This window comes from Lathyrus oleraceus, chromosome 4, assembly GCF_024323335.1.
Source record: "Lathyrus oleraceus cultivar Zhongwan6 chromosome 4, CAAS_Psat_ZW6_1.0, whole genome shotgun sequence".
Taxonomy (NCBI): Eukaryota; Viridiplantae; Streptophyta; class Magnoliopsida; order Fabales; family Fabaceae; genus Lathyrus; species Lathyrus oleraceus.
This window is the reverse complement of record NC_066582.1, coordinates 253,289,849-253,303,329: the sequence shown is the minus strand read 5'-3', so window position 1 is coordinate 253,303,329 and position 13,481 is coordinate 253,289,849. Positions and strand designations below refer to the sequence as shown.

Here is a 13,481-nt window from a genome sequence, read left to right as displayed (position 1 = left end):
GCCCAATTCGTGCAAGTATACACCCTCCACTTCACTTGTACAAAGATTAGCAAAAAGGCAAATGGTCCCATTTGAGCTAATCCTTGTTAGTACATCATTAGCCAAACTTAAACAGCAAATATAAAGCATGTTTGCTGTCATTTGCAACCCTAGTTTTCAGAGCCACAGACCAAAAAACCTTCATACTTTCTCATTCTCCCTTTTTTGCATTTGGCATTTTCTGCTTAAAACCCGAAAAACCCTTGAACAACTGGGATTGATTCTTCATCTGGACATTCTTTGGAACTCCTTTCGAGCACAAAACATCCTCTGCACAGCTCTTATCATGTTCTGTTTTCAAAGGAATCCTTCAGTGGCAGTTCGAGTTTAGAGTGAAACCAAGCAAGCTTGAACTGATTTTCCTCAAGCATTCATCATTATCAACCATTGTGCTCACCTGTTTTTGCTTACAACCACTAAAGGACCACTGCATCTCCATTTCTTCAAGAATAAGTAAGTTGCTCGACCTTCCTTTTTCTCCAAACCATGGTATGATTTTGGTAGAATACACATCACTGAGTCTATTGCAAATTACATCATGTTAAATGGCTGATTCTATTGTGAGAAAATTGAATTTCATTTTTCTGTGTTCATGGCAAACTCTGCTCGATTTGCTTGGCTGGAAAGGATTTAATGAAATTGTTTGATGCATGCTTGTTGTTTGATGTATGTTAATGCTATTGATATGCATATGGTTGATTTCTGGGCACATTTGTTCATGTTGATTTTACATGATGACGATGAGTACTGCTGTTGCATAATCCATGGTTCTGTCCAGAAGTTTCATGATTAATGTTGTGTTTGGTTTGTTGTTATTTTGATGTTGCAAAATGGTATTCCATTGGCCATGCTGTTGATTGTGCCTGCTTGAAGTGTCTATGTGATGATGAACATTGATAATGAAATACTGCTTGCTGTTTATATGCTATTGTGTGCTGTTGTTTGGTTTAACATGATGATGAATGTTTACATGCTGCTGTGTGAAACCTACCATGCCCAGAGTTTCCTATGATTGTGTTTTGTTTTGCTGTTGATTGATGTTACTGCATGATGACAGTACTTCCTTGCCATGATTAATTGTTAATGCTTTTGACTGCTTGCTATGTGATCATTGCCATGCCGTGTGTTTGATTCAATTCGAATGTTGATTGCTTAATGTTGGATGAACATGAGTGCGGCTGTTGTTGAAACCTTGGTTTTTTCCAAAAATCGTGTTTTATGAAGATTGTCTATTGTTGTTGCTCATGCTGCTTGAAATATTTCAATACCATGCTGCTGTTTAAAACCTGATGTGCTGTCCAGAAATTTGCCATGTTCGTGTTTATTAGTTGCTGGATGATATTACCTGAACCAATGCCTTTTATTGTGGGATGTTGCTTATGAGCTGAACATGTTAGCCATGCTGTTGTTTGGTTGCTTGTTGGTTGGAACTTCAATTAATGATGATTTTGATGAACACATGAGCTGCCATGCTAAATATACCTTGCTGCAGTTTAAAACCTTATGAACATGCCTAGAGAATCTATATGAGCCATGTCGAATGCTGTTGTTGTTTGTTGAATGAACATCACCACTGCCATTTTTCTGTATGATGCTATTGAATTTCGATTTGATGATGAACATTGATGTTGAACACATGGTGATGCTGCTAAAACCTTTACTGCTGTTAAACTACTTGCTATGCCCAGAATCTTTTTGTCATGCTTGTGTTGTTTGATGTTTATGACATGAAGCACATTGAAGTTTTCCTGCTGTTTGCTTGATGCCTACATGATGATTGCATGATGTTGTTGCTTGGTCGAATTTTGCATGATGTTGATTGCTTGAATGTTGGAAATGCCTTGGCCTTGCTGTGTTAGAAACCCCTAGGGTTTTAGAAAACTCAAAAATTCAAGTTGGTTGGCTCATTACTGTTTTATTGGCTGAGAGCCAATCAAAACATTTCGTTTTGCCTTGTCAAAACGCAGCACTTCAATAAGTGACTGCAGAATTACACAAATGCCACTGTTGACTCTCATGTTGACCATTTCTCCATGCCATTTGCTCATATTTCATCCAAATGTTCATCAACTTCCACAATTCATTTTAAATTCATTTTAACTCCAAAAATTGTGAGATTTTTTGCATTAAACTTATGAATGTGTCTAGTATTTTATGGTGAATTTTAATTAATTTTCCATGTTCTGGATTTTAAATGATAATTGATTTTTCAACATGTATGCCAAAATGATACATTGTGCCATTTCAATTGTGAAATACTCATGTTATATCCAATGCCTTTGAAACTTTTTGTGGTGAAAATAGACTCCTTGACCTTCATTTCCATATAGACTTTGTGCATTTATCATTGGTGGATTGGGAGTTATGAATTTTTGAAGTTGTGTATTGCATTGGGTGTCATACCATGATCATGTATTTTCACAAATTTTGTTCACACACTTCCCCACATCCAAATGACTCCAAATTTTGCATGAATGATCCCTTGTATGTCTAATTGGTGTATGAATTTTCTTGGAATTAATCTTGCTGTTTTCCATTTGATTGAGAATTTTCTTCCATATGTGGTCATTTGTTGACTTTTTGTGCTATGCCTTGCCAAATCTTTTGTGAAATTCTCAAATCTTATTGTATGATCATGAAATTTCATATGTGATAACTAGACATCTCAAGCTTTGCATTGGTGTTAATCTCATTCATTTCTCTTCTGTTTTCAAATTGATATGATTTTTTGAAGTTGACCCATGCTTGTTGACTTTCACCATGCTTGCTTGAATTTGGTTTGACTTCATGATTTTACTTGACTGCCTTCCTCTCATCCAAATGCCATGAAATTTGACATGTATACCATGTTAGATGTTAGGATTGAGTGTGATTTATTTCTTGATTTTTGAGATTGTTTAGGTTGACTTTTGAATGAAGTCTTTGCTGTTGACTTTTGTATGCTTCTCTTGCCATGCTTTGCATCCTTTTGCATTTGAAATGACCATGATGCATGATTTAATTATGAATCCAATTGAGAATGTTTCTTGAATGTTTAGACTTGGTTTGGGTTGACTTTTTCTTGCTGCTTTGACCTTTTTCTTTCATCTTTGACCCTAGGCTAGCCCTAGTGGTCTTCTAAGCTTATGTTGAGTTCATCTGTTTCAGGTTAAGCACCAATGCCTTGAGGATCATTCAAATATTTGTTTGAGTTGAATTATATGATGTGCTAAATTTTGTTTTGTAGGTGACTCATATGCTTGAGTCTTTGTGCCTTGCACAATTGGTCCCTCTGTGGTTGACTTTTGGTTTATTTCCTTTGATTTTGACTGTTGACTTGTTTACTAATAAGTTTGACTTTTGCAGGTACTTTAGTTGCTTAAGTTCTTTGAACTTGCTTGCTTTGCTTTTTAGCATTTGCTTTGAGGTATAATTACTTCTTCTTCATGTAGTCTGGAGACCCGGTCTGTTATTTGACCGGGCAAACTGTCTGAAGTCCTCCTTAAGAGGCAATGCCTGTGTTTGTTTATATTTGTCCTAAGCGGGAAAAGTCCTTCAAGTAAGGCAATTGGTGGAAGGTAGGGATAAGCAATCTATCCCCCACTATTCAGTGTGTCCTCTCTTTGCTCCCATTACATGGTTGAAGCATTGAGATAAATACCCAAGATCTAATCGAGTCAATAATGGGGAAAGAGTTCCATCTTTCTGAACTCCCCCACTTTCTATTATTTGATGCTCTCTCTGATCTGAGATAGAAGCAATGAGGCACACCCCTCATTTTCCTATTCATCTGCTTCACCTTAGCCTCTCAATGGCAAGGTTAAGAGCGACTTTCACCCATTACAGTGGACTTTCAAAGTCAAACCCTCTTGTGTGAGCCCCCCATTGTTTGGCTATAGAGTGTGCTGTTTGATATTCATTGATTGATTGATTGCTTCATGTGCACTTGCTTGCTTATATGTTATGCATCATCATCATCAATTGCCATTAGTGCATGATTATACCATTTGTCTGTGTGACTTTTGTTATTGTTGTTTGCCCATTGAGGACAATTGTAAGTCCATTGCTTTGGCATTTGTTCCTATGACATGGAAGGATAGAGTGTAAGACCTCATTGGTCACTCATATCTTCTGTTTATCTGTTTGTATGTGAGGATACAGTTATAAGTCCCTGTAAGTTGGCATCTGTTATCCTGTGATCATAATTTGATCTGTTTGATGTTGTATGTGAGGTTGCAGTTATAAGTCCCTGTAAGTTGGCATCTGCTTTCCTGTGATCATAATTTGATCTGTTTGATGTTGTATGTGAGGTTGCAGTTATAAGTCCCTGTAAGTTGGCATCTGCTTTCCTGTGATCATAGTTTGTTTCATCTGCTTGTATGAGAGGTTGCAACTATAAGTCCCTGTAAGTTGGCATTTGCATTCCTGTGATCATATTGTTGCTTTTGTTCTTGTATGTGAGGATCCATTATAAGTCCCTGTGATGTGGCATTGGATTTCCTAGGACCACACTGTGGGGTTAACCTAAGTCCAGACAGATTGGCAGTTAACTTCCATGTTTCATCTTTGTTTTCTTTTGAGGAGATTAGTGTAAGTCCATTGAGTGGCATCTGATATCCATTTTTATTTTAGGAGACTGGTGTAAATCCATCTATTGGTATCCGGTATCCGCTTTTATTTCTTTGCCTGTGGAGATTAGTGTAAGACCATTGAGTGGCTTCTAATATCCCGTTTTGTTTTAGGAGATTGGTATAAGACCAGTGATTGGCATCCGATATCCGCTCTTCTTTTGCTTTGCTTGTTTGTTATTATTAATTGCTATTCCAAAGGACACACTTGAATCATCTACTATATGATTTCAAGAAGTGAACCTTCTAAGAAGTTTTACAATTCCATCCTCATCCATTCATCATTCATTATGTCCTAAACCTTTTCACACTCTTGACTTTCAAATTTGGCATAAGTGTTGTGCAAACATCTTCATGTTTTTCTAACTAAAAACCTGGACTCAAGTCCTTGACCTTTTTTCAAAACTCCATTTCATAATACTTATTTGAATTGATCTTAATTATACTTTGACTCCATTTTCATAATCATAATCAGTAACTTCACTCATTCACTTGTTTTGGCTTTGTCCATTAATCTTTTCATACATGAGCTATAGGTTTGATTTATCTTAGTGGTTGATGTTAATCTCACCTTCTGTCTTTAGTGATTGAATTGTAAGCCTTCCTTGCCTATTATAGGGTTAACCCCTCCCTGGCAAGTTGAAGCTGTTCTCACATGGTGGACGTTGTTGTTTGTATAAGGTTGAGTTTTCTCCCGTGGATAACGTAAGACCTAGGGTTTGTGTTTAAAATTGAACCTAACCCACTTTTGGAAATCTTTTAGCCGAACTACGGCGTTCTGATCCTTACCTTTGATGGAAGGTACGTAGGCAACGGGTTCATCCGTTCGAACCCAATAACACAAAAATAAATAAAACCCAATAACCCAATAAAAATTGTATATTCTTTTCTCACCATCCCAATCATGTTTGCACAATCCTTATGTCATAACAAATAACAATATTTTATAACAAGTGTGAAAAGGGCTCCCTAGGAGTACCTAGGACGTAGTGGGTGCCTAACACCTTCCCATTGCGTAATTTACCCCTTACCCAGAATCTCTGATCTTTTTATTAGTTTTCTACGTGTAAAACTTCTTAGGCTTTTGTTCGCTTTTTAGCCAGTCCTTTGGATAAATAAAAGTGCGGTGGCGACTCGAAATTTCATGTATCTCTAGCTTATGATTTAATCGATAGATCATATAGCGACGAATACACCGCTACACAGAGCATTTATAGTAAATCTCCTCCAAAAGGAGTCTTTTCTAAAAATTTCCCCCAACAGATAAATATCTGAGATACTGCTTCATTTATATGGAGAATCTCAGTTGTCTGTTTGAGATGCTGCTTCATCAATATGAAGAGTCTCATTCAGTTTTTAGAGATACTGCTCTAGTATCCTCGAAGAGTCTTAGATTTAATTAAGGTATCATTCCCTTATTCGGAATATCTTAATTCTATCGTATAAGATGCTGCTTCGACTCGATACAGAGAATCTCATTTCTGCTGTTTGAGATGCTGCTTCATCAATATGAAGAGTCTCATTCCTTTTTAGAGATACTGCTCTAGGTATCCTCGGAGAATCTTAGATACGGTTGAGGTATCATTCCCTTGTCGGAATATCTCAATTATATCATATAAGGTACTGCTTCGTTGATCCTCAGAGAATCTCGTGCGTTCAAATCGAGACACTGATCTGCTAATTATCAGAAAGTCTTAGATACAGTTGAGGTATCATTCCATTATTGGAATATCTCGATCATGACATCCAAGATACTGTTCTGACAATTCCCAGAGAGTCTCGACTGTTTCATTTTACCTTCTAATAATTTTTCTTACTGTATTTCTCACTGCATTTTTCCTTCTGCATTTCTTCCTTGCATTTCAAAGGACAAAATTTGGGTCTTTTCGTATTTAATTACCTTCCACCACGAATGTACGAAGACTATTGTCATTCTTACTTTCTGGATCAAGTTAATTAAATAGGGGCAGCTGTCATACCCCAATTTTGTCCGGGCATATTTAAATTTTCACAGAATTGATTTCATTTTTTGCATCATATACATACCATTGCATACATTGCATCACGAATAACACCTAAAACGTCAGTCAGAATGAATTTATTTGAGAATACAGAAAAATCGGTTGAATCGTTAAAATTTGAGGAAAGACTGTATTTTTAATAAGTATATTTTGTCCTGACAATTTTAGTGTGACCAGTTCGATTTCTTTTTCGAACAAAATTTGCATTCGATTTCTTTTTGTAATTGATCAAATATTTTTTTTGATATTTTTTTAAAGAAATTAGAATAGTTTTTTAAATATTAAGTTAGTTTTTAAATATTAGTTAATTTAGATATTAATTAGTTTTTTATTAGTTAGTTTTAAAATATTAGTTAGTTTTTAAAACATTAGTTAGAGTTTTATTTTATAATTTAAATTAATTATTAGTTAGTTTTTATTTATTATAGCAATTAAAATATATTATTGTTGCATTGGATTCCCTCCACATAAAAAACAAAAAAATCTCTCTAATCCTAACGTCTCTCTCCACTACAATTTCTGTCTGCTCCACTCACTCTCCATTACCTCTCCTCTCTCTCTACTGTACGAAAGAAAAGAAAAAAAGAAAAAAAAGAAAAAGGAGAATCCCTATTTGAATCACCCAACTCCCTCACTCTCGCAGACACCATTCACTACTCACATCTCTCTCTGAAAAAAATCCCTCATCTTTCACTCTCTAAAAAAACAGAGGAAAAAATAAAAAAATAGAACTTTCCCTCTTCTTCATCGTAACTCACCTTCAACCTTAAACCCTCTGTCTCTCTCAGTCGCACACACCACAAAACCTTCCGCACGATCTCCACCGCCACGAGCTCAAGCTCGCACAACCAAAAACCACCAAACCCTTTCCGCCGTCGAAACCGAAACCACACCCCACCGCTTCGTTATCCGCCGATGACCCTGTGTCACAAACCAACGCGTGCTATCCGCCTTCATCCCTCACTCTTCTGCGTTTCATCCAACAACAACAACATCGAAGAATGGCTGAGCTTCGGTTCTCCAACTCTGCTCGAAGTTAAAGGTTTTGGCTTCAGATCACTTCAATAAGTCGATTGCCGTTCGAACTTATTTTGATGATGTACCGTGGATAAGTGGATTTGAAGAACCCCATGATGATAATCTTCTGAAATAAACTCTTGGCAACTATTCATCTGTACGGTAACATATCGATTTAAGCTTATTTAGAATTTTGATTATTTCATGACAGTATTTGATATATTTGGGTCATGTGCGTGTTTGTGCTTTTTCTATCTTCCGATTTGTTCTAGTTGTAGATGTTATCAACATATTCTGTGTTAAAAATTTCGGTGAGAATGGTAAAAAATTTCTGAATATTGTTACTCTGTATCGTTGATGTTCTTTGTTTTATGATAATCACCGCAATGTTGATAACGATTCGAATTAAGTTCGTGTCGATGATATGCTGGCTTTCTTTTTCCAGTTGCTTCTTGAAGTTTTAGCATTCGTTCTGCTATTTGTTGCTTGGAATTGGTATTGTGAAGTTGAAAAGTTGAAAGTTTTTATGGTGACTGTTTAGTTTCCATTCTGTAATACAATGTGTGAAATTTGTTTCGCAGTACTGTAATATGCATAAACTGTATCTTGTAGCTTCCAAGCATTTTCTTTTTTTTTTTCTCTCTTCTTGTATTATAAAGCCGTACCCATGTTACCGAGTACCTATTCTTTCCGTTTTTTTTACCATGATGACATTGTTTTGCTATTGAAAAACTTCTCACCACTTGCTGATTGTCCTGAACCTTAATTGTGTTGGTACCTTAAAATCAAAGATTGTGTTTATCAGCTGGTATTTGATTAAGTAGAATGCTAAACAGAATATGCTTGTTGATTAATTTTGGGCTAGATTTTAGTCATAAAGTTATAATCCTCTTGCCAATTGATTGTTAATTACATTGCGGGGTAGCTTTTTTAGGATCTAAAATTCTTTTACACGTTGTGAAATGTTGAAATATGAATTTTGTAAATATAACTGGTTTCTATTGCTTTACAATAAAATTAAAATTTCCATTCGCGGATCCGGTAGCTTCATGCCGATATACCGCCAAAATTCCAAATACATCAATTGTATATTCTTCACCGTGTTTCGATCTCATGCGGAGTTCCAATTGCCGCCATGTATAAACCGGTTTATAAGCACATTTTGTCACCGATTCAATTTTTATAAATCAAAGTTGTCACTAATTTGTTTTTTTCATAAAAATTATTATTAATTGAATTTTTGTTTGATTAATTGTTTTTAATTAATTAATCTTAATTAACTTAATTATTTGAGATAATTAAATAATTTTGATAATTAGTTTTAATTAATTCGATTAATCAACTTAAGTAAAATTTGATAATAATTAAAGGATTTTCTTTTCCATCATCATTTCATAATCATTTTTAATTCAATTTCATTCCAATTCACCATCGATTCAAACCAATTTCAAAAAGCACAAATCATACAATTCTCGATTTAATGTCGAGCCCTCTTTAAAAAACACCCTTGTAAGTCGATTGCTCTTCGCATCGCCATCAACCTCACATAGCTTACTCTTGGGCTTCCTTACAATGAAACCTACTTGGTTATTGATTAATCGAGTAGATGAAATAATACACTAAATAAAATTCATTTATTCAATCAACATGAATTCAAGCATTTCTCCAAACCATTTAACTTCTAAAGTTTTTTCTCTTTCAATCATAAACTTGGGATGAAAAGGAGATAGTAAGCGTACGCTTCACTATTTCTCAAGCACTTGAACAATTGGCGTACGCCATATTGCGTGAGTTCTTGTCACCCGATTAAACCCTAATAATCATACAAAATTCAAACCATTTTTCCAAACCAACTCAATTCCAAAAGAATTTCCCATTAAACATAAAATTTGGGATGAAAAGGAGATAGGAAGCGTACGCTTCATTATTTCTCAAGCACTTGAATAATTGGCGTACGCCATATTGCGCGAGTTCTTGTCATCCGATTAAACCTTAATTACACAATTTCAAATCACTTTTCCAAAATCAAATATAATTTCTAAACTCAAATCAATTTTCAAACCATTCAACTTCTAAAAGATTTTTCTCTTTTAAATATAACTTGGGATGAAAAGGAGATAGGAAGCGTACGCTTCACTATTTCTCAAGCATTCGAATAATTGGCGTACGCCATATTGCGCGAGTTCTTGTCACCCGATTAAACCTTAACCCAACAACTTCAAATCATAATATTTCAAAACATTTCTACAAATTCCAAATCCTTTTAATTCCATATTTCAGATGAAAAGAGGATAGGAGGCGTACGCCTCACTATCTTTCGATTATTCGAATAATTGGCGTACGCCACATTGCTCGAATCTTCGTCATCAATTTAAAACCTTAATCATCTACATTCAAACCTCATTTTCTAAATCAACTACAAATCCTACAAACATTTTTATTCTATATTTCAGATGAAAAGAGGATAGGAGGCGTACGCCTCACTATCTTTCGATTATTCGAATAATTGGCGTACGCCACATTGCTCGAATCTTCGTCATTCAAATAAAACCCTAATAATCATACAATTTCAAATTACAAATTCTACAACAAATTCCAAATCCTTTTAATTCCATATTTCAGATGAAAAGGAGAATAGTGAGCATCCGCTTCATTATCTCTCGATTATTCGAATAATTGGCGTACGCCATATTGCCCGAATCTTCGTCATCGAATTAAAGCCTATCAAAATACAAATTATTTTCACAAATCAAATACGATATCCAAACATTATCTTTTACAATTTAAACCTCGGATGATAAAAGAGGGGAGGCGTACGCCTCACCATCTCTCGATTATTTGGATAATTGGCGTACGCCATATTGCACAAATTATCGACTTCCGACTAAAACACGCTAAATAAACTTGGATAAAGGAATAGGTGGCGTACGCCTCGTTATCCCTTGAATAAGCAAGTAGGAGGCGTACGCCTCACTACTGTGCGTATTCAACATCCACAAACAAACTTTCAAAATAATTCGAGCGAAAAAGGAATAAAAGGCGGACGCCTTATTATTCCTCGAAAGAATTGAACAATTGGTGAACACCACATTGCTCAACCTTTCGTCGTTCTCCAAAAAACATCTTCAACAAATCAAACCTAACTTCTCGCCCCCGCGCGATTGAAACCAAACAAAACACCCAAACACATCAATTCAACTCGTCACCCCCGTGTGACCAAAACCCTTTTCAAAAGAACACTGTCAATCCTTTCTAATGCGCACAACAAACCAGTGCTTAAGCCTCCGCCGAGAGTAGACAAGCCAGCGTTTAGCCTTTAGGACGCGATCCATACAGTCGTTCATTAAAAGACACCAACAAACCGTAGTTCCCCGAACTACGAATGCTCTGATTTCCTTATTGCACCATAAGGATACGTAGGCAGGAGATTGCTATATCTTCGCGAGCACACTAATAAAAAACCTCCCATTTCCCCTCCTGAGGTCTTCACCCATATCTATCATCAATTCTAATTACCCGAAGAAAAGCAAATAACATGTAATTAACATTCAAATAGCAAATTGGACTAAAAGGTTCCCGTTGAGTACAACGGACGTGAGGGGTGCTAATACCTTCCCCTTGCGTAATCGACTCCCGAACCCGAATATGGTTGTGATGACCATTATTCCATTTTTTTAAAAGGTTCCCGTTGAGTACAACGGACGTGAGGGGTGCTAATACCTTCCCCTTGCGTAATCGACTCCCGAACCCGAATATGGTTGCGACGACCACTATTCTATTTTTCAAAGGTTTTATCGATATTTTCCTATTCCTTCATTGGGATAAATAAAGTTCGGTGGCGACTCTGTTCGAACTAATTTTTCCGCGACCATCGCGAGGAATCGCATTTTTCGAGATGCGACAATACCTCAATGCAAATTGCTTATACAAGCAAAGCAAAGCAAAAGTTCACAAGGAACTAAAAGCAACTAAAGTACCTGAAACAGTCAAGCAGATGTTAGTATACAACTTCAAACAAAGTAAAAGGAAACAGAGGCCAACAGTCAATTAGAGGCACATGAATGTGCAAGGCACAAGGCTTAGGGCATGTGAGCCAAGCCACCTACAAAACACACAAGTTAGTCATGGTATTTAAACAAGCTCAATCAAAAGGATTGGTCTCAATGGCCATTTGATGGGCAACCTGAAAACACAAACTCAAAGGTGAGTAACAGGACCACTAGGGCAAGCCTAGGGTCAAAAGAGATTAAGAAAGTCAAAACAGCAAGGGGTAAGTATCCAAAATCATGTTCAAACAATTAGGAAACAAAACCAATTGAGTTCACATTCATATCAATCATCATCATCATTTCATGAACCATTTAGGTCAAAGTATGGCAAACAGAAGCTCATAGAAGTCAACAGCAAGACTTAACTCAAAAGCAATCTTAAACATTTCCAAAAATCACCAAATAAATCATGATCAATCACAACCCATAGCATGGTAAGAATGTCAAATTTCATCCCATTTGGACAAGTGGAAGGCAGTCAATGAAAATCAGAAAGTCAAAACCATTTTGAACATGCTCAAAGAAGTCAACCAAACATGCATCAACTTAGAAAAATCATAAGTCAATAATGGTGTATGATAAATGAATGGGACTAAAACCATGGCAAATATGAGGATGTCTAGTTATCACATGTCAAATTTCATGTCCATCCAATAAAGTATGAGAATTTCACAAATGAAATGGGAACATGTGTCACACAAAGTCAACAATTGACTAGGCAGGGGAGAAAATCTCAAACAATTAGGAAATGCCACAAATAACTCCAAGAAAATTCACATGTAAACTAGACATACAAGAGTAGGTTCATGCAAAAAATCAGATCAATTGGAGGTCAAGAAGCATGGTAATGAAAATCATGAAGTTGGACATCAATGGTGTGACACAAATTGTCACACCCTAATTCAAAAAATCATATCTCACAAACCAGCAATGATAAATTCACAAACTCTATACCAAAATCACCATGAGTGTGTCTAGTTTAAGCACAAAAAATTTGGGATCCATTGGATACATTCTCATCATTTCACAAATGTTTTGGCAAAGTGTACAAGATTTGGTCACATGTCACACACCCTAGCCCCATTTAAAAACCATCCATCAAAAAATTCTGGAAAAATAATGATAAAAAAGTAGAGATCATGATGAACACAACACAAAAAATCCCATTAAATTTGGATTAAAAATGAACAAGTTATGATTTTTGTAAGTTAGGCATGGCAAATGAAACAAACATTACAAAACAAGATGATTAATGGAATAAATAAAGAAACAATGGGGGGTCAACGCCCCGGTCAACGCGCCAACATGGCCAATAGCAGGACGGCATGGCAGCGTTTTTTTTTTAATATATATTTTAGAAGGCGTTAAATAAATGAATTGGCATTGCGCCCCAGTGGTAAAACACTTGGTATTTGAAGCAAAGGTCTGGGGTTCGAATCCCCCTCGCCCCAGGCCTTTTGGTATTTATTTGAAAACAAGGCAAGGCAATTGCTACAGTAAACACATTACAGTAAACATATTGCCCAGTATCATGTGGCAGAAGAAAAAAAAAAAGACACTTAGAGTAACAATGTTCATCTAAACATGCACATTCATAATCCAACATCAATAATCATTAAACCATGCTAAACAAAGAATATTAAGCAAGAACAAGTTTAGACATCAAAGTTCATTTCACCATATCTCTCTAAATATTCAACCAATCATCACGATTCAAAGAGCAGAGTAACCAGCAAGGCACGCTCTAC

The 13,481-nt window shown here is 36.0% G+C and overlaps 1 long non-coding RNA gene across 1 annotated transcript; it reads left to right on the top strand.

Annotated features, from left to right (window-relative positions):
* Positions 1 to 7,204: 7,204 nt before the first annotated feature.
* On the top strand, positions 7,205 to 8,488 carry LOC127135415 (uncharacterized). The gene is made up of 2 exons (XR_007808545.1): positions 7,205 to 7,841; positions 8,130 to 8,488. It is a non-coding gene; the product is annotated as an uncharacterized LOC127135415 (long non-coding RNA).
* Positions 8,489 to 13,481: the final 4,993 nt, after the last annotated feature.